The sequence below is a fragment of the Xenopus tropicalis genome, chromosome 2 (assembly GCF_000004195.4).
Source record: "Xenopus tropicalis strain Nigerian chromosome 2, UCB_Xtro_10.0, whole genome shotgun sequence".
NCBI lineage: Eukaryota > Metazoa > Chordata > Amphibia > Anura > Pipidae > Xenopus > Xenopus tropicalis.
Window position 1 is genome coordinate 173,951,588 of NC_030678.2, and position 25,722 is coordinate 173,977,309.

The 25,722-nt window shown below is 47.1% G+C and overlaps 1 protein-coding gene across 1 annotated transcript in view; it reads right to left on the reverse strand.

Annotated features, from left to right (window-relative positions):
• Window positions 1-23,615, reverse strand: part of fam168a (family with sequence similarity 168 member A) — a 53,457-nt gene extending 29,842 nt beyond the window's left edge. The window contains exons 1-2 of the mRNA XM_031897376.1: window positions 23,452-23,615; window positions 6,891-7,041 (exon numbers count right to left, since the gene is read on the reverse strand). The gene's annotated coding sequence lies outside the window, so the exon portion shown is untranslated. The remainder of the gene's footprint in view (window positions 1-6,890; window positions 7,042-23,451) is intronic.
• Window positions 23,616-25,722: the final 2,107 nt, after the last annotated feature.

Genomic DNA, 25,722 nt, shown 5'->3' on the forward strand with positions numbered 1-25,722 from the left:
CTCAACCAACTGCCTGGTTGCTAGGGTAATTCTGACCCTAGCAACTAGACATCTGCAGAAAACTCCAAACTGGAGAGCTGCTGAACAAAAAACTTAATTATTTAAAAAAAAAAAAAATGAAGACCAATTGCAAATAGTCTCAGAATATCATCCTCTGCATCATCCTAAAAGTTAATTCAAAGATGATTAACCCCTTAAATGCCTGGTTTTATTTTTGTGCATCACTTGATTCCTTGTGCCCAAGGGCTGCTAGGGAAAGGCACTGCTGGCCTACCTTGTTCCTAAGACTGCACATTCTAGTTGCTTTTTGGGAGACACAATTCCTAGGTAATTGCCCGTACACAGCATTGTAACTTGTGGGCACAAAAACATCTAAAGGCACTGGAAAAAAATGGACAATTTTCATGGGCATCAATATCAAGGGAATCTGAAACAGACAGGTTATTCAGGGTGAAGGACAGGAACCAAGGTGGGGCAATTAATCATATCACAGCTATAACACTGCACTGCAACTGCATAACAGAGGGCACAAAACGCGTTAAGGGGAATGTAATGGGCCCTGTATGTAACTTTGATTCTAACATAGTTTTGAATAAATCTTTATTTTTATGGATTATTCTGGATACTCAATTTTAAAATACTCTATTGGATACTCTATTTAAATTGTCTTCCCTGCCTTATCAGGGGTTCCCCTTCAATCCACACCCAAATGGCCCCACCCTGCCCAAGCCCTCTTTGTATGGCGACATTGTTCCAAAATAATCTGACCCTTAAAAGGAGAAGGAAAGGCATTTTACTGCCAATAGATTCTCCCCATTAGTGAAAGCTACAACACTATTTATTTTGCAGAAAACTTTACCATACAAGAGTAACAGCCCTAGCAGCTTTCTCTGTTTAAGATAGCGGCTGCCATTTTAGCTTGGTCTCAGTAGCTTCCTGCTGCAGCTCTGGCTGCTGGTAGCTCAGATTACACAGTTGGGAGGGGGAGCGAATTCTGAAGGGCGGGGCAGCGAATTCTGATGGGAAGGGCAGCAGGAGAAGATAGGGGATGAGGGAGAGAGGAGTAAACTGAGCAGACTCCAGTCCGTGCCCTGAAGACTTATTTGGGGAGAAGGAAATCCGACACAGAAGAACATGTGTATACAAAAGAAGAAAATAAATCCAGTGTTTCTTTTAATAGAGGACTTGGCATTTCTGTGAGTGCTTATGGCTGTGTTTACATAGACCTTTCTGATAAACCTACTGAGTTTCTACCTTTCCTTCTCCTTTACCCGAAACCAAATATTGTGAAAGTGTTGACTTTAGGGTGATGGGATGGCTCTGTACTGATATATACAAGAGGACACCAGCAAAAGTTCTCCGGAAGGTATCGGATCTTTCCATAGACAGAAGGGCACCCTCCTCCCACACTGAGAAGATGAGGGATTGAAAGTGCTTGTACATGGGGATAAATAGAGAGGCAGCCCTCTGTGACGTGGTTGCACACACAGACGCAACCTATTAGTTTAAGAAAGGGTTAGATGACATTTTAGTAAATGAAATGGCCCTTATTGCACACAGGAGATTATACAGCAGGAGATGCGGAAAAGTGCCAGGTAGTAAGGTGCCAGCCTTCATGTCTAAATCATAAGTGGAGGCAGCCTGGCAGCCATTATTAAATAATGGATGATAGCCGGCTTTAGTACACAGGGAATATGTACAGAGGATGTGCAGTTCCAGGAGCAAAGCAGGTTACACCAAATACTTCCCTCATATGGACGTTTTCTTTGACTTTTTTCTTTATGGAATCGACCAAAGTGCCAGATCAGCATTGTGCCCTGCAGTGCCAGGGGGAGAGCTGGCATTAGTGCAGGAATGAGATGGCACGCTGTGCTACTAACTCACAGCCGAGGGGGGGGGGGAGAGAGTAAGGCCGCAGAGAGAGAGAAATACCACACTGCATATCTGGGAACAGGAGTGAGGCTCAGTCACTCAGTGTATAATAACAGGCGAGGGGCCACGGGCATCAGCACACACATCCCAATACACTGGCTGGGGGCTCCCACAATTCCTTTACTGCATGGAATTGCTGGGGATTTCACTCCAGCTAGTGACTGGGGGGGGGATCTGCTTACTTCTATAGTGTATGGGGGCTCCTCTTCACTTGCTAAGTCATCCAATACTGTACGGCAGATTGTTCGCCTGAGGGTTGCCCTTACTTCCATCCCTCCAGCACTGTACAACAGACAAAGTGGAAGGGGGTTCCATGGAGTTCCCTTTAGGACTGTACAACAAAGTGGATGGGGCTTCCATGGAGTTCCCTTTAGGGCTGTACAACAGACATGTTGGCTGGGGGTTCCATGGAGTTCCCTTTAGGACTGTACAACAGACAAAGTGGATGGGGGTTCCATGGAGTTCCCTTTAGGGCTGTACAACAGACATGTTGGCTGGGGGTTCCATGGAGTTCCCTTTAGGACTGTACAACAGACAAAGTGGATGGGGGTTCCATGGAGTTCCCTTTAGGACTGTACAACAGACAAAGTGGATGGGGGTTCCATGGAGTTCCCTTTAGGGCTGTACAACAGACATGTTGGCTGGGGGTTCCATGGAGTTCCCTTTAGGACTGTACAACAGACAAAGTGGATGGGGGTTCCATGGAGTTCCCTTTAAGACTGTACAACAGATATGGCAGTTGGGGGTTTCATGGCGTTCCCTTCAATACTGTACAACAGATGTGGCAGTTGGGGGTGCCATGGAGTTCCCTTGAGTACTGTACTACAGACATGATATGTTAGGAGAAACACTGTGGATGAGGGGGGTGGTTAAATAAGAGATACAATGTGGAAGGAATATGGGTTTAGTCCTCTGTGGGACTATTTGGAGGAAGGGTAACAGGGCAATACAGCAACTTGGAATCCTTCTCCCTAGAGGAAATGGGAAACTTCTTCTTGTCCCAAAAGTGGAACAACCCTACGTCATTTCTTCTAAATAATGTAAAAAAAGATTTGCCTCCGGCAGCTCTGAGCCGAGTTCATTGCACTGCTTGACTCTGCTTTTCCCTTTCTCCCCTATAAAAGTGGCCCAGTTGCTCACACTCCGGTGCATCTGGGTTTTATCACACGAGCTGGAAGCGTAAGCCCTGACCTTAATTCCCTTATTTCTCACTGTGTGTAGCCAGTCGCTAAGCTCCGTCCTGCTTACGTCACCCTACACGGAGCTGCAGCGCACCCTGGGGTGCAACTAAAACCTGATAGCTGCACATTTAGGGATTAACTCTTTCTGCACTGCAACTAAATGCACCCCATATAGTGCATAGGGATATTTAAGGTCTGGTCCACAGTTCCGTGCATTAATCCCTTTAGCTGTCAGCGTGCAATTAGATAAGTCACTAAAGGTCCCCATACACGGGCCGATTCTAGCTGCCGATAAGGGTCCCTTAGATTCGGCAGATGATCGGCCCGTGTATGGGCACTACCAACGGGACTGCCTGACCGATATCTGGCCTGAAATCGGGCAGATCTTGATCGGGCAGGTTTAAAAATCTAGTCGGATCGACTAGATCCAAAGCGATCTCTGGACCGACTTTGCCTATACCCATCGTTATAATTCGATCTTTTGGCCTCAGGGTCAAACGATCGAATTAGCCTGGATTCTCCCGGTATCGCCCACCCATAGGTGGTGGATATCAGGAGAAGATCCACTTGCTTAGCGACGTCGCCAATGGAGCGGATCTTAAGGTGTATGGGGACCTTAACTCCCAGGACCAGCAGAGCAGTTACTTATAGTCAGTGCTTATTTGTACCCCAGCCAGAGATCTGGTAAGGTAACCTTAGCCGTAAATTCAGGTAGGAACAGCGCCTTCCAGTGGCCAAAATTCTAAGAAAGTAGGCCATGCTCCCTTCCCTGTGACTGCCTATTTATGGCCGGGCTGGTGATGTTCCAGCAGCAGAATTCCAGCAGAACAGCGGCTGAGCTTTGCTTCCAGGGTTCCCTTTGGGAGAGTAACTCTGTTTGGCCACAGGTAATCACCATCTGAGCCCAACTCAGTAATAGGATGACACTGAGCATTCCCTGTTGCACTTACACTGATCCTCCCTTGCAGGCACAAGTGAATAATTCAGCTTGCAGGCAGATAGCAGGGACAAGCACTGGCAGCAGCTCCGGCTATTCCCACAATTCCCCGGCCACATGTAATGCCTTTTGTAGTTCTGCAACAGCTTAATATTACTTAGGCTTGATCTGTATTTGCTATTATGCCTTCATGGCAGGAAAGCTGATTTGACCTAAATTTTACTGATTCTCTCAGATCTTGGCAAGGGGAGACCATTCCTTTTGTGAAAGTATAATAATCACCAGAAGGAGAAAATAAACACATAAAATGAAGCGCTTCAACCAGAATTAAGTAGCTGCGAGGGTCAGTTGCCTACTGGTTTGAGGGCCCCCAACTGCCCAAAAAATAATAATTTGAAACACAAAAAATTCTATCTACTGCTTTCTCAAGTACAGTATCATAAAGGAAAACTATACCCCCAAACAATGTGTCTCTATAAAAATATATTGAGTAAAACAGCTCATATGTAAAACCCGGCTTCATACAAATGAACCATTTTCATAAAAATATACTTTTTTAGCAGTATGTGCCATTGGGTAATCCTAAATAGGAAACTGCCATTTTAAGTACTAAGGGCCGCCCCCTGGGATCATAGGAGTCACAGTGCACACAAACAAGCCAAGGCACACATACATGCTAGGCCCCATCAGCCAATGAATGGGCAGAGTTCTGCCTTTTGCTCCCACACTACTTCCTGTTACATTTAGAGCTGCATCACTTCCTGTCAGCTGATCTCTGAGGGAGCACACAGCCCATCACTAAATGGCGACTCACAGGTATAAAAGGTTGGGGATCCCTGTAATAAAGCAATAGTGTACTCCAGTAGAGTGAGGTCACTTGAGGCGCTCAGATTCCCTTACCTGTAACAGCGGACATTTCTGGGCAGCAATAACCCATAGAGAGAGACTCACAGCGCCCCCTACTGCACTGAAACACAGAGTTGCATCAAACATCCATGCAATATTTTAAAATGCGCAGTCTGGGTCCACCTGCCTCAGTAAGGGTAGGATCATTAATTTGAAAGTACAGGTATAGGATCCATTAACCGGAAACTCACTATCCAGAAAGTTCCAAATTATTGGTGGGCTGTCAGCCATAAGACTTCATTTTAATCAAATAATTCAGATTTTTAAATTAATTTCCTTTCTTAAAACAGTACCTGTACTTGACCCCAACTAAGATATAATTACCCCTTATTGGGGGCAGAACAGCCCTATTGGGTTTATTTAATGGTTAAACGATTCCCTTTTCTCTGTAATAATAAAACAGTACCTGTACTTGATCCCAACTAAGATATAATTACCCCTTATTGGGGGCAGAACAGCCCTATTGGGTTTATTTCATGGTTAAATGATTCCCTTTTCTCTGTAATAATAAAACAGTACCTGTACTTGATCCCAACTAAGATATAATTACCCCTTATTGGGGGCAGAACAGCCCTATTGGGTTTATTTCATGGTTAAATGATTCCCTTTTCTCTGTAATAATAAAACAGTACCTGTACTTGATCCCAACTAAGATATAATTACCCCTTATTGGGGCAGAACAGCCCTATTGGGTTTATTTAATGGTTAAATGATTCCCTTTTCTCTGTAATAATAAAACAGTACTTGTACTTGATCCCAACTAAGATATAATTACCCCTTATTGGGGCAGAACAGCCCTATTGGGTTTATTTCATGGTTAAATGATTCCCTTTTCTCTGTAATAATAAAACAGTACCTGTACTTGATCCCAACTAAGATATAATTACCCCTTATTGGGGGCAGAACAGCCCTATTGGGTTTATTTAATGGTTAAATGATTCCCTTTTCTCTGTAATAATAAAACAGTACCTGTACTTGATCCAGACTAAGATATAATTACCCCTTATTAGTGACAAAAAAAATTAATTTAATCTTTCAATGATTTTTTAGTATGGAGATTTACAATTTACAGAAAGACTCCTTACCTGGAAAACCCAGGTACCAAGAATTCTAAATAACCGGTCCTATCCCTATATCACTTTTACTTTTAAAGGGACACTGCCATGATATTTGTGGGGCACTTTTTATTTCTAAATGACACTGTTACACAGCAAATAATTCCCTCTTCCATTTAACCTTTTATTCTTGTACCAACAAATGTATTTGTAGCTGTAATATTGGTGTGTAGGCGCCATCTCAGTGCCTTGTGCCTGAGTCTGAGCTTTCAGCCAGCGCTACACATTAGAACTGCTTTCAGCTAACCTATTGTTTCTCCTACTCCCATGTAACTGGAGGAGTCCCAAGCTGGACTTGGATTTCTTACTATTGAGTGCTATTCTGATACCTACTGGGAGCTGCTATCTTGCTCCCTTCCCATTGTTCTGCTGATCGGCTGCTGGGGGTGAGGGTGGGGATATCACACCAACTTGCAGCGCAGCAGTAAAGTGTGAGTGAAGTTTATCAGAGCACAGGTCACATGGCTGTGGCACCCTGGGAAATGAAGAATATGGCTAGCCCCATGGGAAAAACAGATTACAATGCAAAATTCTGCTGGAGAAGCTCTATTAACTGATGGCTTTGTAACAAACATGTTTTCCTATGCCAGTGTTCCTTTAAATATACAGTACTTATATGCACCGAAACCACAAGAATAGGTCGTCCGAACCCTGCATGGAATCTGGAGCATGTCCCAAACATCTTTAGACACCCCCCCCCCCAGGCCTTTATATACGGCATCATTATAACAGGCAGCGAAACCCGGTCACATGAGTATTAATCATACACAACTGCTAGACAGAAGTTGGAAATAGCTGCAAACAACAAACTGTACATACCTTTACCAACAAGCTGAATGTTCCCTTGCTCTTCACTCGGCTGATGACGTAGCCAATTCAGAAATATCCGCAGAAGAAAAAGATCAAAAGATGTTTGTAAGGAATTCAAACTTCTGTCATTGCATCAGTTTAAAGCTTCAAAATGTTGATTCTAAGGAAAAAAAATACACAAAATATAATGAAAAACAAATTTAACCCAATATGGCAAGACCACTTTTTAAAAAGGCAGTACATATTATTATTGGTATATGACCCATGGTAAGAAGCATCTGTCTGAGGAACTGGACAAAACCCCATGCTAAGTATTGCCCTGTAATTTGTCTCCATCTCCTCATAACAAAATATAAACTATAATCTCAGCCATAAAGCAGGGCAGGACTGCTGCTTACAATGGGGGGGATCAGATAGGATCTGTGCCACTGTGACAGAATGCTCTGTTATACAGATAGCTAGAATCTCAGCCATAAAGCAGGGCAGGACTGCTGCTTACAATGGGGGGATCAGATAGGATCTGTGCCACTGTGACAGAATGCTCTGTTATACAGATAGCTAGAATCTCAGCCATAAAGCAGGGCAGGACTGCTGCTTACAGTGGGGGGATCAGATAGGATCTGTGCCACTGTGACAGAATGCTCTGTTATACAGATAGCTAGAATCTCAGCCATAAAGCAGGGCAGGACTGCTGCTTACAATGGGGGGGGATCAGATAGGATCTGTGCCACTGTGACAGAATGCTCTGTTATACAGATAGCTAGAATCTCAGCCATAAAGCAGGGCAGGACTGCTGCTTACAATGGGGGGGATCAGATAGGATCTGTGCCACTGTGACAGAATGCTCTGTTATACAGATAGCTAGAATCTCAGCCATAAAGCAGGGCAGGACTGCTGCTTACAATGGGGGGATCAGATAGGATCTGTGCCACTGTGACAGAATGCTCTGTTATACAGATAGCTAGAATCTCAGCCATAAAGCAGGGCAGGACTGCTGCTTACAATGGGGGGGGGGGGGGATCTGTGCCATGTGACAGAATGCTCTGCTATAATGATAACAGCCATAAAGCAAGACATACACAACATATGGGAAAAAAAATGTATATTTTCCTTTAACAAAACCCACTCCCGGCTACCTGTGCCAATAAGATGGGACGCACAGATAAATAAGAATACTTCACTCCACACCGAGACCCACATTCCTAAAACAATAAATAGTGCCAGTGCCAGTTAAGTCAAATGAAACGGAATGGCCTAATTATAGCATTCCCGTCATAAATGAATTAAATCTTACGTGTGCCAAGTTGCAGTTGGTGCCAGATACCATCTGCGGATTCGCCCTCAGTCCCATCTCTGCTTTAAATCCAGTGTTTGGAAACGCTCTGTTCAAGCTGAACCACTTCAAAGAGACAACAATGTTGGCCGGTGCCGGCGGCCAAATAACAACCTCCCCCCCCCCCCCCCCAATAAGAGCGCAGCGCTCACAGCTTGGTGCCAGAAGACCTTTCTCTTTGTTAATAAATATCTAAAAACCCGGTTTTGTGCACTGAAGGAACAAGGAATTTTACTCCCTCCATAGATTGTCAGAGCGGAGACAAGAAACCAAAAGGATAAAACACAAGTTCTGCAAGAGCCTGAATAACCTTCGTCTTGAAAGGGGTTGTTCCCCGTTAAATTAACTTTTAATATGATATAGATGCTGATATTCTGATAGAGCTGGGCGGTATGACCAAAAATTTATATCACTGTATTTTTCAAAATTATATCGGTATCACGGTATTTGACGGTATATAAATAAAAAATAAATAATAAATATTGGTGGCCCCCCACACCCCCCAACAACCCCAGCCCCCCCCCCCAACAACCCCAGCCCCCCCCCCCCAACAACCCCAACACCAACCCCAGCCCCCCAACCCCAGCCACAACCCCCCAGCAGAACTTACCCAACTTGTGGTTCCTCCAGCTCCAGCGATGCGTCCTAGCGACGTCACATGCGCGCCGACGTCACGTACGCACGGGCGCAACCCGGATGTGATTGGAGAAAAACAGCAGGAGGCGCGCATACCGGTATAGCGGTATGTTTAAAACTCATACCGTTTTTTTTTTTTAAAAACCGGTATACCGCCCAGCACTATATTCTGAGGCAATTTGCAACTGGTCTTCATTTTTATTTTTTATTATTTGTGGTTTTTCAGGTATTTAGCTTTTTGTTCAGCAGCTCTCTAGTTTGCAGCTTTCTTGTTGCTAGGGTCTTGTTTACCTTAGTAACCAGGCAGTGGGTTAAATGAAAGACTGGAATACGAATAGAAAAGGGACTGAATAGTAAGATAATAAAAAGTAAACAATATTAATACATTTGTAAGTGCACACAGCAATAGTTTTTCTTGCTGCTGGGGTCAGTGACCCCCATTTGAAAAGCTGGAAAAACGTAGGAGAGAAAGGCAAATAGTTTGAAAACTATAAAACAAATTGGTAATGAAGACCAATTGCAAAGTTGCTAGGAATAGGACGTTCTATGACATACTAAAAAGGTAATGTAAAGGTGAACCCTTTAATATACAGGTATCAGACCCGTTATCCAGAAAGTTCAGAATTACGGAAAGGCCAACTCCTATGGACTCCATTTTAATCATATAATTCACAATTTAAAAAATGATTCCCTTTTCTCTGTAATAATAAAACAGTACCTGTACTTGATCCCAACTAAGATATAATTACCCCTTATTGGGGCAGAACAGCCCTATTGGGTTTATTTCATGGTTAAATGATTCCCTTTTCTCTGTAATAATAAAACAGTACCTGTACTTGATCCCAACTAAGATATAATTACCCCTTATTGGGGCAGAACAGCCCTATTGGGTTTATTTAATGGTTACATGATTCCCTTTTCTCTGTAATAATAAAACAGTACCTGTACTTGATCCCAACTAAGATATAATTACCCCTTATTGGGGGCAGAACAGCCCTATTGGGTTTATTTCATGGTTAAATGATTCCCTTTTCTCTGTAATAATAAAACAGTACCTGTACTTGATCCCAACTAAGATATAATTACCCCTTATTGGGGCAGAACAGCCCTATTGGGTTTATTTCATGGTTAAATGATTCCCTTTTCTCTGTAATAATAAAACAGTACCTGCACAGCAGCCGGCTCTTGCTTTACGGCAGAAAATATAGACATAAATACCCAAGACCAGCGAATCTCTCCCACTAACAGAACCAATTACCCTGTATCTGCTCATTGACTTGCCTGCGCTGCTGCCTAAGGAGACCCTTATATCTGGTGTATCTGCAGTGAGCTGGCCATACACGGGCCCAGAAAAGCTGCTGAATCAGCTCAACAGACATGTGGCCGAAAATCAGCCAGATTTCCCTCTTTCCTTGGATCAATTACATTTCTGGTCATGCTTTTAATTTGTTAAAAAAAAAATTAAAAAAAATATAGAAACTATTTCCTACATAGAAGCTAAGGTATGTGGCTCGGGCAGTGAGCAAGCTGTTCCGACTGCACACAGGCAGGCAGGGCATTCAAGGTGACTGCAGCAAACGGATATTCCAGGCTGCTGTATTGTCTCACTGAGCCCCTGTGCCCCATCCACCTGGCGGCACGAGTAGCGGCACAGAGCGAGGCGACGGCTAATTGGCTGCTGCAGTACGGCACCTTCCCTTACTAAAGCTAAGATGTTACCATCTTACTATGGGTTTTGCTTAAAAGGAAACTACACCTCCAGAATGAATACGTAACCTAGTGCTGGGCGGTATACCGCCATATACCGAATACCGTTTTCTTTTTTTAAAAACTGATATTAATTTTTTTAAATACCCCCATACCAGTGTAGATCAGGGTTGCACCCCATGCGTACGTGACGTCAGTACGCAACAGAAGCGGCCGCATCGCTGGCCTGGAGGATCCCGAAGTTCGGTAAGTTCCACTGAACGCCAATGTGCATGGGGGCGCTGTCTTTAGGGGGGGGGGCCTGGCCTGCAATCCTGCATAATTTATGGGGGTGCCTGGCCAGCTTGCTGTATGGGGGGCAATGTATTGGCACTGTCTTTGGGGGGGGGGGTGGCCTGCATACTATTTAGGGGCCCTGGCCACCAATGTTTATTGGAAAAAAAAATACCTTCAAATACCGTGACACCGATATAATTTTGAAAAATACAGTGATATAAATTTTTGGTCATACCGCCCAGCACTAATGTAACCAACAGATTTGTATATCATATTAATTGGCCTATTAAAGAATCTCCCCAAACTGGAATATATATATATATATCGGTAAATATTGCCTGATCTGAATCTGGGCAATTTTTGGGCAGATATCGCTGGAGGAGACCCCTCGGGAGTCCCCATATAAAAGGCAGATACGCTGCCAAATTGCTCTGAAGAACCGGAATCAGCGGCTTAAATCTGCCCATGTATGGCCAACTTTAGGGACCCTGCCATGATTTTTATTTCTAAATGACACTGTTACACAGCAAATAATTCCCTCTGCCATTTAACCTTTTATTCTTGTACCAACAAATGTATTTGTAGCTGTAATATTGGTGTGTAGGCACCATCTCAGTGCCTTGTGCCTGAGTCTGAGCTTTCAGCCAGCGCTACACATTAGAACTGCTTTCAGCTAACCTATTGTTTCTCCTACTCCCATGTAACTGGAGGAGTCCCAAGCCGGACTTGGATTTCTTATTATTGAGTGCTATTCTGATACCTACTGGGAGCTGCTATCTTGCTCCCTTCCCATTGTTCTGCTGATCGGCTGCTGGGGGTGAGGGGGGATATGACTCCAACTTGCAGCGCAGCAGTAAAGTGTGAGTGAAGTTTATCAGAGCACAGGTCACATGGCTGTGGCACCCTGGGAAATGAAGAATATGGCTAGCCCCATGGGAAAAACAGATTACAATGCAGGATTCTGCTGGAGAAGCTCTATTAACTGATGGGTTTGTAACAAACATGTTTCCCATGACAGTATTGCTTTAAATCGTTGCCCCCGGTTAAGCGCATGTTAATAATTCTCGAGGCATATCTCATATATAGAGCAGCAGCATCTGTATCTGCGTTTCTGAAAGCTCACTCGGAAAGAAGAAAAAAAAAAAGGAAAGAATAAGGCAAATGTCAGGATAAAAGCAGCTTTTCATGTTAAAAAGGGAAAAAGAAAGAAAACAGCAGTCGCTCTGCGCAACAATGCAGTTTGGTGAGAATGAAAGGGACCAGCGGGGAATATTACAGATCAAACTGCCCTTAGATAGAGATAGAGAGCAGAGCAGGGGGCAGCTGAAGGGGCAGGGTAGAAAGGGAATGTATAGGGAGATACAGGCGGCATACAGTGAGGGGGTCGGCTCGCCGCTGGGGGACACAATGGCCCAAAGCTGGAAAGAGAAGCCGCTGTGATCTCATTGTCCTGCTGCAAAGGAACGAAGCCCGACTCTCCCTATGGGATCCGCCAAAGGTCCTACACCCGCGGCACCAACGTCTATTGCGCTGCTTTATTATATTCTATATATTGTGTTCAGAAATGGTTCATTCCACATGTCAGAACGGCATTCATTTGCACTATTAACTCTTTGCCCCTCCCCTGTAGGCTGCCATTAGTATCCTAGCCCAACCCACTGCTTTGGTTCTCCCTGCCCCTCCCCTGTAGGCTGCCATTAGTGTCCTAGCCCAACCCACTGCTTTGGTTCTCCCTGCCCCTCCCCTGTAGGCTGCCATTAGTGTCCTAGCCCAACCCACTGCTTTGGTTCTCCCTGCCCCTCCCCTGTAGGCTGCCATTAGTGTCCTAGCCCAACCCACTGCTTTGGTTCTCCCTGCCCCTCCCCTGTAGGCTGCCATTAGTGTCCTAGCCCAACCCACTGCTTTGGTTCTCCCTTCCCCTTTAAGCTGCCATTAGTGTTCTAGCCCAACCCATTGCTTGAGTTACCCCCTGCCCCATCCCCTGTAGGCTGCCATTAGTGTTCTAGCCCAACCCACTGCTTGAGTTACCCCCTGCCCCTCCCCTGTAGGCTGCCATTAGTGTTCTAGCCCAACCCACTGCTTGAGTTACCCCCTGCCCCTCCCTTGTAGGCTGCCATTAGTGTCCTAGCCCAACCCACTGCTTTGGTTCTCCCTGCCCCTCCCCTGTAGGCTGCCATTAGTGTCCTAGCCCAACCCACTGCTTTGGTTCTCCCTGCCCCTCCCCTGTAGGCTGCCATTAGTGTTCTAGCCCAACCCACTGCTTGAGTTACCCCCTGCCCCTCCCTTGTAGGCTGCCATTAGTGTCCTAGCCCAACCCACTGCTTTGGTTCTCCCTGCCCCTCCCCTGTAGGCTGCCATTAGTGTCCTAGCCCAACCCACTGCTTTGGTTCTCCCTTCCCCTTTAAGCTGCCATTAGTGTTCTAGCCCAACCCATTGCTTGAGTTACCCCCTGCCCCTCCCCTGTAGGCTGCCATTAGTGTTCTAGCCCAACCCACTGCTTGAGTTACCCCCTGCCCCTCCCTTGTAGGCTGCCATTAGTGTCCTAGCCCAACCCACTGCTTTGGTTCTCCCTGCCCCTCCCCTGTAGGCTGCCATTAGTGTCCTAGCCCAACCCACTGCTTTGGTTCTCCCTTCCCCTTTAAGCTGCCATTAGTGTCCTAGCCCAACCCACTGCTTTGGTTCTCCCTTCCCCTTTAAGCTGCCATTAGTGTTCTAGCCCAACCCATTGCTTGAGTTACCCCCTGCCCCATCCCCTGTAGGCTGCCATTAGTGTTCTAGCCCAACCCACTGCTTGAGTTACCCCCTGCCCCTCCCCTGTAGGCTGCCATTAGTGTTCTAGCCCAACCCACTGCTTGAGTTACCCCCTGCCCTCCCTTGTAGGCTGCCATTAGTGTCCTAGCCCAACCCACTGCTTTGGTTCTCCCTGCCCCTCCCCTGTAGGCTGCCATTAGTGTCCTAGCCCAACCCACTGCTTTGGTTCTCCCTGCCCCTCCCCTGTAGGCTGCCATTAGTGTTCTAGCCCAACCCACTGCTTGAGTTACCCCCTGCCCCTCCCTTGTAGGCTGCCATTAGTGTCCTAGCCCAACCCACTGCTTTGGTTCTCCCTGCCCCTCCCCTGTAGGCTGCCATTAGTGTCCTAGCCCAACCCACTGCTTTGGTTCTCCCTTCCCCTTTAAGCTGCCATTAGTGTTCTAGCCCAACCCATTGCTTGAGTTACCCCCTGCCCCTCCCCTGTAGGCTGCCATTAGTGTTCTAGCCCAACCCACTGCTTGAGTTACCCCCTGCCCCTCCCTTGTAGGCTGCCATTAGTGTCCTAGCCCAACCCACTGCTTTGGTTCTCCCTGCCCCTCCCCTGTAGGCTGCCATTAGTGTCCTAGCCCAACCCACTGCTTTGGTTCTCCCTGCCCCTCCCCTGTAGGCTGCCATTAGTGTTCTAGCCCAACCCACTGCTTGAGTTACCCCCTGCCCCTCCCTTGTAGGCTGCCATTAGTGTCCTAGCCCAACCCACTGCTTTGGTTCTACCTGCCCCTCCCCTGTAGGCTGCCATTAGTGTCCTAGCCCAACCCACTGCTTTGGTTCTCTCCTCCCCTTTAAGCTGCCATTAGTGTTCTAGCCCAACCCATTGCTTTAGTTACCCCCTGCCCCATCCCCTGTAGGCTGCCATTAGTGTTCTAGCCCAGGCCAACGCTTGAGTTACCCCCTGCCCCTCCCCTGTAGGCTGCCATTAGTGTTCTAGCCCAGGCCAATGCTTTCGGTTCTCCCTACCCCATCCCCTGTAAGCTGCCATTAGTGTCCTAGCCCGGGGCTTACGGGCTTTCCGTAATTCTGAGCTTTCTGGATAACTGGTTTCTGAATAAGGGATCCCATACCTGTACAAAGTACTAAGTGCTCTGCCTTATGGCAATGAGGCACTCGCAAGTCACCGCTTTATACACCACACCAAAGAGGCCTGGTATTTACTTTATCCTCTGCCGCCGCTCCCATTCACTGTTACTAACTCTTCCCTACTCCTCCCACGTGTAACGCCGCGCGGCATTAGAGCCGGCCACATCCTGCAATCCCACATCTGTTTCCCATTCCCCCGAAATAGTCTCACTGCTCCGTCATCCAATTAGTATAAAGGGAAGAAATTCTCCAATCAAATTCAGCAAGTGCTTTTACCCATATAACCAGTTTTGGGCTCATGAAACAACCTCATTTGTGCCCTGGGTACCCCTGGAACTATAGCGGGGTGACTGTTACCCCAATGTTTCTATATATCTGTAACCTTGTTATGGGCTAAGGGGGCCCAGCCTGAAGGCCAGTTAGGGGGGATTTGGGGTGAGTGCTTATTTGTGCCCTGGGTACCCCTGGAACTATAGCGGGGTGACTGTTACCCCAATGTTTCTATATATCTGTAACCTTGTTATGGGCTAAGGGGGCCCAGCCTGAAGGCCAGTTAGGGGGGGATTTGGGGTGAGTGCTTATTTGTGCCCTGGGTACCCCTGGAACTATAGCGGGGTGACTGTTACCCCAATGTTTCTATATATCTGTAACCTTGTTATGGGCTAAGGGGGCCCAGCCTGAAGGCCAGTTAGGGGGGGATTTGGGGTGAGTGCTTATTTGTGCCCTGGGTACCCCTGGAACTATAGCAGCATGACTGTTACCCCAATGTTTCTATATATCTGTAACCTTGTTATGGGCTAAGGGGGCCCAGCCTGAAGGCCAGTTAGGGGGGGATTTGGGGTGAATGCTTATTTTGTGCCCTGGGTACCCCTGGAACTATAGCGGGGTGACTGTTACCCCAATGTTTCTATATATCTGTAACCTTGTTATGGGCTAAGGGGGCCCAGCCTGAAGGCCAGTTAGGGGGGGGGATTTGGGGTGAGTGCTTATTTGTGCCCTGGGTACCCCTGGAACTATAGCAGGGTGACTGTTACCCCAATGTTTCTATATATCTGTAACCTTGTTATGGGCTAAGGGGGCCCAGCCTGAAGGCCAGTTAGGGGGGGATTTGGGGTGAGTGCTTATTTGTGCCCTGGGTACCCCTGGAACTATAGCGGGGTGACTGTTACCCCAATGTTTCTATATATCTGTAACCTTGTTATGGGCTAAGGGGGCCCAGCCTGAAGGCCAGTTAGGGGGAGATTTGGGGTGAGTGCTTATTTGTGCCCTGGGTACCCCTGGAACTATAGCAGGGTGACTGTTACCCCAATGTTTCTATATATCTGTAACCTTGTTATGGGCTAAGGGGGCCCAGCCTGAAGGCCAGTTAGGGGGGGATTTGGGGTGAGTGCTTATTTGTGCCCTGGGTACCCCTGGAACTATAGCGGGGTGACTGTTACCCCAATGTTTCTATATATCTGTAACCTTGTTATGGGCTAAGGGGGCCCAGCATACATGCCCAATTCTATCCTTCATACCAGACTATACCAAGTATAACACATAGGAAACACTGTGCAGTGTAAATATAAAACAGCACAAGTAATGGAAACCACCTTCTGCTACATTTACACAATTCAAATGTTTTACCACCAACGATTCACACTAAGATGAATGCTGTGTACCCATTTCAGTGCCGGAGTTGGATAAAGGTAAAGGAAATCCCATAGCAGCCTACACAACAAACCCTGGCTTCTCAGGCCTGCATGACTAAGTGTTGATTAATTAACAGTTAACGAGGAGGTTTTTCATGTTTTACCTTATTTCCACTGCATCTTGTGTAAGAAATCAGGGTGACGCAAATTTGGTCAATTTTTACCCATATTAAAGAGACACTATCATCCAAAAAAAGGATTTACATCTGACAATCCCTGAAACCAGAGGCTTGTGAGAAGGTGTTTTTAGGGAATCGGATGTAAAAATCCCGGCTTTAGAGCAGATTCTCCTTGATTGTACCCCAGCTACCTTCTCTGCCCTTCCCCCTTGAAGTTAGAAAAGTTTGTTTAGAGAGAATGAGCTATGTATAAACAATCCCCTCCAACTGCTGCCTGTGTCTTGGGTTTACAGAGTTCATTAAACAATGAGATTTAAGCTGCACAATTTAAGTACTTTCAGTTTCACTTTCAGCAAGCCTATAACTCCTGCATTTTTCCCATGGGGCCAGCCATATTCTTCATTTCCCAGCCATGTGACCTGTGCTCTAATAAACTTCAGTCACACTTTACTGCGGCGCTGCAAGTTAAAGTGATATCCCCCCACACCCCCCAGCAGCCGATCAGCAGAACAATGGGAAGGGAGCAAGATAGCAGCTCCCAGTAGGTATCAGAATAGCACTCAATAGTAAGAAATCCAAGTCCGGCTTGGGACTCCTCCAGTTACATGGGAGTAGGAGAAACAAAAGGTTACCTGTACTTTTATGCCATGGCATCTACAGGGTTAAGGCCAATACACGACAGCAAGCTCTGCAAAGTATAAATACCTGACGCCAAAATCAGTTATCACTTTCATGACAGTGGGGGTCATTTATAAAATGTCACCCTGCAATAGATCCAAAAGCTTATAGGATAGGAACTTAAATTTTAGAGCAAGAATTGTTTGGGCTGAAACCTGTTTTTCTATAGGGGGTGTTAAAATTTATATTAACTTTTACTATGATGTAAACACTGCTATTCTGAGACAATTTGCAGTTGGTGTTTTTTTTTTTTTTTTTGCAGGTTTTGAGTTATTTAGCAGCTCTCCAGGCTGGAGTTTGAGCTGCAAACTGGTTGCTAGGGTCCGATTTAACCTATCAACCAGACATTGGTTTGAAAGAGAGACCAATCTTCAACCCATTTATCAATAAATATGGACATATTATGGGAATATGTTGTGTGCAGTCTGTGAAAGAAAAATTCAACGCTATATCTGATCCAGCAGCGCAGGCAGAACCTGTCCTTTGGCTTCCCTTTTAATTCCACTGGGCTACTTTGACCCTAGATTGTCAGCTCTCCAGCCACATACCTAATCACTGATTTATACACTGGAGCCCTTATACTGTGCCTCTCTTGGTAAAGTCCTGGGCGATGGCACATTATACAGAAACAGACTGGGCTTTATATTTATAACTAAATATAACATAGGGGAGGCAGCCATTCAGCTCAAGTGGCACGAGAATGCTTAAAAGCAGAGAAAGAAAATGTCAAATCCAAAATAGGTTTCAAAAGTATGGATGCACTGAATCCAGGGTCCAGTTTCGGATTCGGCTTCAGATGGGCCCTGGGACCAAACGATCGAATTATAACGACGGGTTTAGGCAAAGTCGGTCCGGGGGCCCCATCAACGAGCCAATGCGGTCCCCGATCCGACTAGGCTTTCTAACCTGCCCGATCAGTGCAAAGGACCCATATTAGCAGCTAGAACCTTAAATGTGCAACCTAACCTTCTAGGTAAGTATCATTTGGTGCATAAATACCCCAAGGGCAACACCATTCCTCCATTTCCTTGCCTAAAGGCATTACAGTATGCCTCTGTTTTCCATTTCCTCTTCCTCATAAATTGTAAGCGCTTCGGAAAAGGAATCTCATTCTAAATGTGTACTGAAACCCACTTATATTTGAGACAGTAAGAATAAATACGCACCGTAAGCCTGCTGGGGCCTATGGGTGCTGTAGAGATAAATACAATAGCACTCACTGTACAATCTGCGCTGCTCTTCTACCTTGTATTCCGGAGCAACATCCCCCAAAGGATTTTTCTAAGCCAACAATGCATGTATGTAGTCATTAATGGACTCATTACCTAAACATCTGTCACAGAAGCGCATCCCTATCTGCTCCATTTACCGTGGGATTCCCTCCTGTGAGTGTTTTAGCAAGGGACGTTGGGCCGTACATCTGGAAATATCTCCGAGAATGAGAATTCGCCTTTGTCTTAGGCACCGCTCACCCTATTCTGTGCACTCGGACACCTTTCTCATTACTGCCGATCCACAGGGCTGCGTCTATTCCTGGATCCGCCGTTCTCCTGTTGTTGCTGCAGTGATTTATAATGTGCATTTATCGCATTACAGATACAGAACCGAGGCCCTAAAGCTAGCTCCTTGCTGGTATACAGATTTGATGCAGAAAGAAAAAAAAAATTATATATCTATCTATATCTATATATCTGGTGGTTTGTCCCTGAGGAAGAGCACAGATTGTGCTCGAAACATTGGAATTTTTTCAATAAAACCACTTTTTCTTTTGTATCAAGTCCCTCTGTGTGCGGCACTCTTTCTATTATATCTATATCTATCTCTCTCTCTCTATATATCCATCTATTTATCTATCTATATAAAATAGTCCATAGGGTGCACACCATTTGCAGCAACAAAACCTGGGTGCTGGTACAAAAAAAAATGCACTGGGACAAGGACAGCAAAATGTAAATGCAAAAATAGAAAGGTTTATTACTAGTAATAAACCTTTCTATTTTGGCATTTACATTTTGCTCAGAATTCTTTAAATCCTAGGAGTGCTGTCCTTGCCCAGTATAATAAATAATATAAAATAAATATATATATATGCCCCCGAGGTGGGATGTGGCTAACTGCAAACATGGAGGAGAGAGAGCCAATAAAAATGAGAGTATGCACGATATTAAATATTGTAAATAAATAGTGTCTTGTTTTTAAGGTACACTATCAGAAGCTGTATAATTGGGGCAACACTTTAGACCCCCTTGAACAGGGTATAACCCTCCAGTTTAAGCACTCTGCACTATGTATAATTTATACAAGCTATATCAGTGCATCTGATGCAAGTAGATTTACAGCCAATGCTGAAAATGATACATTCTAAATGCACATAAATCTGGGGCTACCGACACATTATCGGGGAACGCCTGCCGGGATCAGTAACACCCAGGAGAAGAGATGCACCAAATGTATTGGGTTTTTTTGGACTGGACATTTATAGCTTCGGTGAGCAACACGATCTTTGTGCCAAGGCATTTTGAGAAGAATAATGTGATCCCAAATGTACTAACCAACGTAATGGCAGCCCCAAACACTGAGGGATTTAGCAGATTTGTTACTATGAGGCCATGTGGAACCACAACACTGGGTACAAAATGGCAGGCAGTGGCAATGAAGGCTGTGTATAGAGCAGCAGCTTGTTCATAGCAAAGCAGAGAGAAGGCAGAAGTGCTGGTGTGGGCAACACGACAGGAAGATAAAGGTGAGCGCAGAACAATGTGTGTGCAACTGCAGCCAACTGAGACTGCGGGAAGTGTACTAGCCAAGGCAACGAGCCGACAACTGCTTATAGCTAGGCAAGGAGCAGAACAGTGTATATGGCGCATATAGTAAGGCAAGGAGCAGAGAGGCGCATATAGTAAGGCAAGGAGCAGAGAGGCGCATATAGTAAGGCAAGGAGCAGGGAGGAGCATATAGTAAGGTAAGGAGCAGGGAGGAGCATATAGTAAGGTAAGGAGCAGAGAGCAGCATATAGTAAGGCAAGGAGCAGAGAGCAGCATATAGTAAGGCAAGGAGCAGAGAGGCGCATATAGTAAGGTAAGGAGCAGAGAGGCGCATATAGTAAGGTAAGGAGCAGAGAGGCGCATATAGTAAGGTAAGGAGCAGAGAGGCGCATATAGTAAGGTAAGGAGCAGAGAGGCGCATATAGTAAGGTAAGGAGCAGAGAGGAGCATATAGTAAGGTAAGGAGCAGAGAGGAGCATATAGTAAGGTAAAGAGCAGAGAGGCGCATATAGTAAGGCAAGGAGCAGAGAGGCGCATATAGTAAGGCAAGGAGCAGAGAGGCGCATATAGTAAGGTAAGGTGCAGAAAAAAGCATATAGTAAGGTAAGGAGCAGAGAGGCGCATATAGTAAGGCAAGGAGCAGAGAGGCGCATATAGTAAGGCAAGGAGCAGAGAGGCGCATATAGTAAGGTAAGGAGCAGAAAAAAGCATATAGTAAGGTAAGGAGCAGAGAGGCGCATATAGTAAGGTAAGGAGCAGAGAGGCGCATATAGTAAGGTAAGGAGCAGAGAGGCGCATATAGTAAGGTAAGGAGCAGAGAGGCGCATATAGTAAGGCAAGGAGCAGAGAGGCGCATATAGTAAGGTAAGGAGCAGAGAGGCGCATATAGTAAGGCAAGGAGCAGAGAGGCGCATATAGTAAGGCAAGGAGCAGAGAGGCGCATATAGTAAGGCAAGGAGCAGAGAGGCGCATATAGTAAGGTAAGGAGCAGAGAGGCGCATATAGTAAGGTAAGGAGCAGAGAGGGGCATATAGTAAGGTAAGGAGCAGAGAGGCGCATATAGTAAGGTAAGGAGCAGAGAGGGGCATATAGTAAGGCAAGGAGCAGAGAGGCGCATATAGTAAGGCAAGGAGCAGAGAGGCGCATATAGTAAGGTAAGGAGCAGAGAGGCGCATATAGTAAGGTAAGGAGCAGAGAGGGGCATATAGTAAGGTAAGGAGCAGAGAGGCGCATATAGTAAGGTAAGGAGAAATACTATTTGCTAAACCCCCAAAATAATTTTTAGTAAAGTCCCTCCCAGCACCCCCAGCATTACTACTGATACACATACCTCCACCATGATTATTCTATGAAGCCCTACAGGAGGCCCAGGAGCCATTTATGGCCCTAATGTGCAGCTGCGGCCTCCATGATGATGTTCTGGAACCCAGAACTATTGCTATTGTATCCGCACAACATCCCATAACCCCCAGGCCCCACATACAGCAGCGCTACAGTCAGTGGCTGGAGAAACCACAAGGCACACGGATCCGCACTACTCCCAGCGAGGGACATAATGCTGAATAGCCCGGGGCCACACCAGCCCCCCTGAAATCTTCCCTGTTGCCCAGCACTGCTTTACAGTACCCCCATATTATAACCCTTCATATTGGCACCCCGTGAGTATTACCTGCCCCATCAGCAATCCTTTATATTGTGTCCCATCCCAGAACCGCCATCCCAGTACCAACCAGCTACACTGTCCCCTGCCCCTACTGTACCGGCCCCCCTGCCCCTACCATCCCGCCCCTACCGACCCCCCTGCCCCTACCATACTGACCCTCTGGCCTTACCATATCGACCCCCTGCCCCTATGATACCGCCCACCCTGCCCCTACCATCCCGCCCCTACCATATCGACCCCCTGCCCCTACCATACCGACCCCCTGCCCCTACCATACCGACCCCCTGCCCCTACCATACCGACCCCCTGCCCCTACCATACCGACCCCCCTGCCCCTACCATACCGACCCCCCTGCCCCTACCATACCGACCCCCTCCCTGGCTCTACCATACTGCCCCATGATACCGAGCGCCTGGCCCTACCATACCAACCCCCTTGCCCTACCATACTGCCCCTATGATACTGACCCCATGATACCAACCCCCTGGCCCTACCATACTGCCCCCCGGCCCTACCATACTGCCCCTATGAAACCGCACCAGCCCTACCATACTGCACCCCCCGGCCCTACCATACTGCCCCTATGATACTGACGCCATGATACCAACCCCCTGGCCCCACCATAACGCCACCCTGGCACTACCATACCACCCCTATGATACCAGCCCCCCTGGCCCTACCATACCGCCCCCCCCCACTGGCCCCTACATACTATTGCCTGGCACGTCACTACTGTGAAATCATCTGCCATAACAGTATATTTCTCTCCATCACAGAGACCCTCACAAGTACCCCCCCCCATAGCAGCCCCCTTCATACAGTACTGGACAAAATACCCAATAAATAACCCATATACCAAAACATCATTGCACAAAGATAATACAGTTATGTGTGTTACTGCTAAATACACATTTGGTTTTTCCCTAAAAAAAAATCCTGGTGTCGCTGATCTTTTTGTGTATATATATATATATATATCACCCAGCACAGCGCCATACCCCCAGCCCCATGTATATCCCCCCCCCCGCCCAGTCTCCCACCCCCTGACCCATATAAATACCCCTGACACAAACCCTAATCCCCATAGGCAGTTGTTTGCCCCCCAGCAGCATATAATAAGGCCGGTACCCATCCCGGCGCTGCCTCCCCGTCACCATCATCATCCTCAGCATCAAAGCACTGCCCCCCCCCCCCTGCCTGATATCCCTCCATCAGTATTCCCCCAGCACCAACACTGCCAGCCGCCCCCCCCCTCCCACACACACACACACACATATATATATATAATAACCACACACATGAAATCATATACACATATATACATTATGTTTGTGCTTTCATGTGGCTATACACACACACACACAGCATCCCCCCCCCCAGTGTTCTTTCCCTGACACCCCCAGTATTACCCACAATGCCTGCACCTAACACACACACACACACACACACACACACACACAATAACCTTCCCCACACACAGCAGAATCCGCTCCAATCCCGGCATCCTCTCTGCCCCGGAGGTTACGGACCCCCATTATCCCGGCATGCCTCTAGCCACCAACATACCATGGGGTACAGAACTGCCCCCCCCCCCCAATTATATATAGTTGCCCCCTCCCCCCACACATCACAATCCTACCCCAGGGCTATGTTATTATGGGGCAGATACAGTAACTCCCCCCCACCCCCCTGCACCTGCCCCCCCTCTCTCCCCGCCCCCAGTTCTCCCGGGGCCCTGCTGCCCGTCTCGGCCCTACACCCCCCAAACTGACTCCCCGGCCCCCAGGCCGTGTCCCTTGCAGCCCCCCGTACTCACCGGGCCGTTCCACTCTGGCTATGCCGTTCCGTAGCGCAGGATGTCCGTGAGTCAGGCTGCACAGTCCGTCTCCTCTCTCCGGGCATTCAGAGATGCGGGGGCGGGGCTACGGCAATGGGGAGGCGGGAAGTGGCCTGTCACTGTGACATCACCTCCGCCATAACCTGGGTGGGCGGTACATTCTCTTCCGTCACTCACTGCCTGGGAGATGGGCGGGGCCGCCTTCCCTCACTCACTGCCTGGGAGATGGGCGGGGCCGCCTTCCCTCACTCACTGCCTGGGAGATGGGCGGGGCCGCCTTCCCTCACTCACTGCCTGGGAGATGGGCGGGGCTGGCTCTGACCCTATATAGGGCTCTGACTGGGCCGCCTTCCCTCACTCACTGCCTGGGAGATGGAGGGCAGTGACACTATATAGTCTGGTTTCTAGGGTAATTTGGACTGTAGCAACCATACAGCTGCATAAATTGCAAACTGGGGAGTCCCTGAATAAAAAGCTAAATAGTTAAAAAACCACAAATAATAAAAAAATGAAGACCAAGTGCTAATTGTTTCAGAATCGCCTTCCTTACTACGTACTAATAGTTAATTTAAAGGTGAACAAAACCTTTTAGGATTAACAAAGCTTTGAAAATGGCGTATTTCTCCTTTAATTCATGTCCTTATTCTATTTCAGTCAGCTTCCCCTCGATCCAATGCGAATACTGGGCCTCCCCACGTTCCCCCGGATTTGTGACTGTACGAGATTCATTTGTGCAGATGAACGTTCCATATAGAGGAGTGAGAATGGTTACATGGCGGCGGCGCGTGAGCTGTAGGGTTCCCCGCTGAGAGGTGAGGTGGATTTATTCCTGTGTAGCTGAGAGGTGAGGTGGACTTATGTATGTATGTATATAGTAACATAGTAACATAGTAAGTTGGGTTGAAAAAAGAAATACGTCCATCAAGTTCAACCATAATGCCTATACCTAACCTGCCTAACTACTAGTTGATCCAGAGGAAGGCAAAAAACCCCATCTGAAGCCTCTCTAATTTGCCGCAGAGGGGAAAAAATTCCTTCCTGACTCCAAGATGGCAATCGGACCAGTCCCTGGATCAACTAGTACTGAGAGCTATCTCCCATAACCCTTTATTTATAATTGCTACTTATGTACGCAGCGCTGTACAGTAGAATACATTAATACAAACAGGGGGTTAATAAGATAATAGATAAATACAAAGTATAATAATAAATACAGATAAATACATCAGCAATAAGTTAAGAGTCGAGGACACAAGAGGATGGAGGTCCCTGCCCCGTAGAGCTTACAATCTATATGGGAGGGTAACTTACAGACACAAGTAGGCAAATATAAGTGCTGTAGGTCACAGTGGGTGACACTACAATATAAGTGCCAGTTCCCAGATTAGGTGCTGGGCGAGTGCTCCAAAAGGTAGTCTTATTCCTGTGTAGCTGAGAGGCTGCTGCGGTTTTGCCGCATTACATGGATTATCCGTATCCGGCCTGCCACGGGCACCATTTTCATGTTTCCTTCAGGACAATGTGACAGGCCAAACGGCAACGGTGATTCTTGTATCCCTGCTGAGCCATCTATGGGCTGGGACTGGATTTAGCTATTTGCTTATTTAGCCAGCCTTTCCCTCCTTATACAGGTACAGCTGGGGGGGCAGGGGGGTTCCCTGGCAATCAGGCTCGGACTGGGGGGTGCAGGGCCCATCAGAGTTGCCGCTCCAGGGGCCCCGTATCCCCCCAAGGGATCCCCACTGTTGGGCTTCCTCCACCCAGCCATCCCACTGCCCCGAGCGCCTCAGGAGAGGTGGACTTGCAGGGCCGGGAGCACCCAGCAGGGATCGCTTCTGGGCAGGCTGGTCCCACTGGGTTTTTTCCCGGTGCCCCACTGGCCCAGTCTGACCCTGCTGGTGATGAGAAATATACAAAATCGGTCATTAAGACACTCATCATTGTAGACAAATCACTAAAGTGAAGGGGTGTCAGGCAAGAGCATAAACCTGGTGCAAAGTAACCAAAAAATGAGGTACAGGGCTGGACTGGGCCGCCAGGACACCAGGAAAAATCCCAGCGGCCCAAACCTGCCCCTTTCCGGGACCCCCCCTGCCCAACCATTCCTGCAGGGGGGGTTAGGGGACGCAGCCGGCAGGGACACTACACCCCCCCCAATCCGACCCTGCTCTGGGAACCCTCAAACAGGCCAACAAAAAGTTGAAAAAAATCTTTATTGAAAAACACATAAGGCTTTTTGTGATAATGATT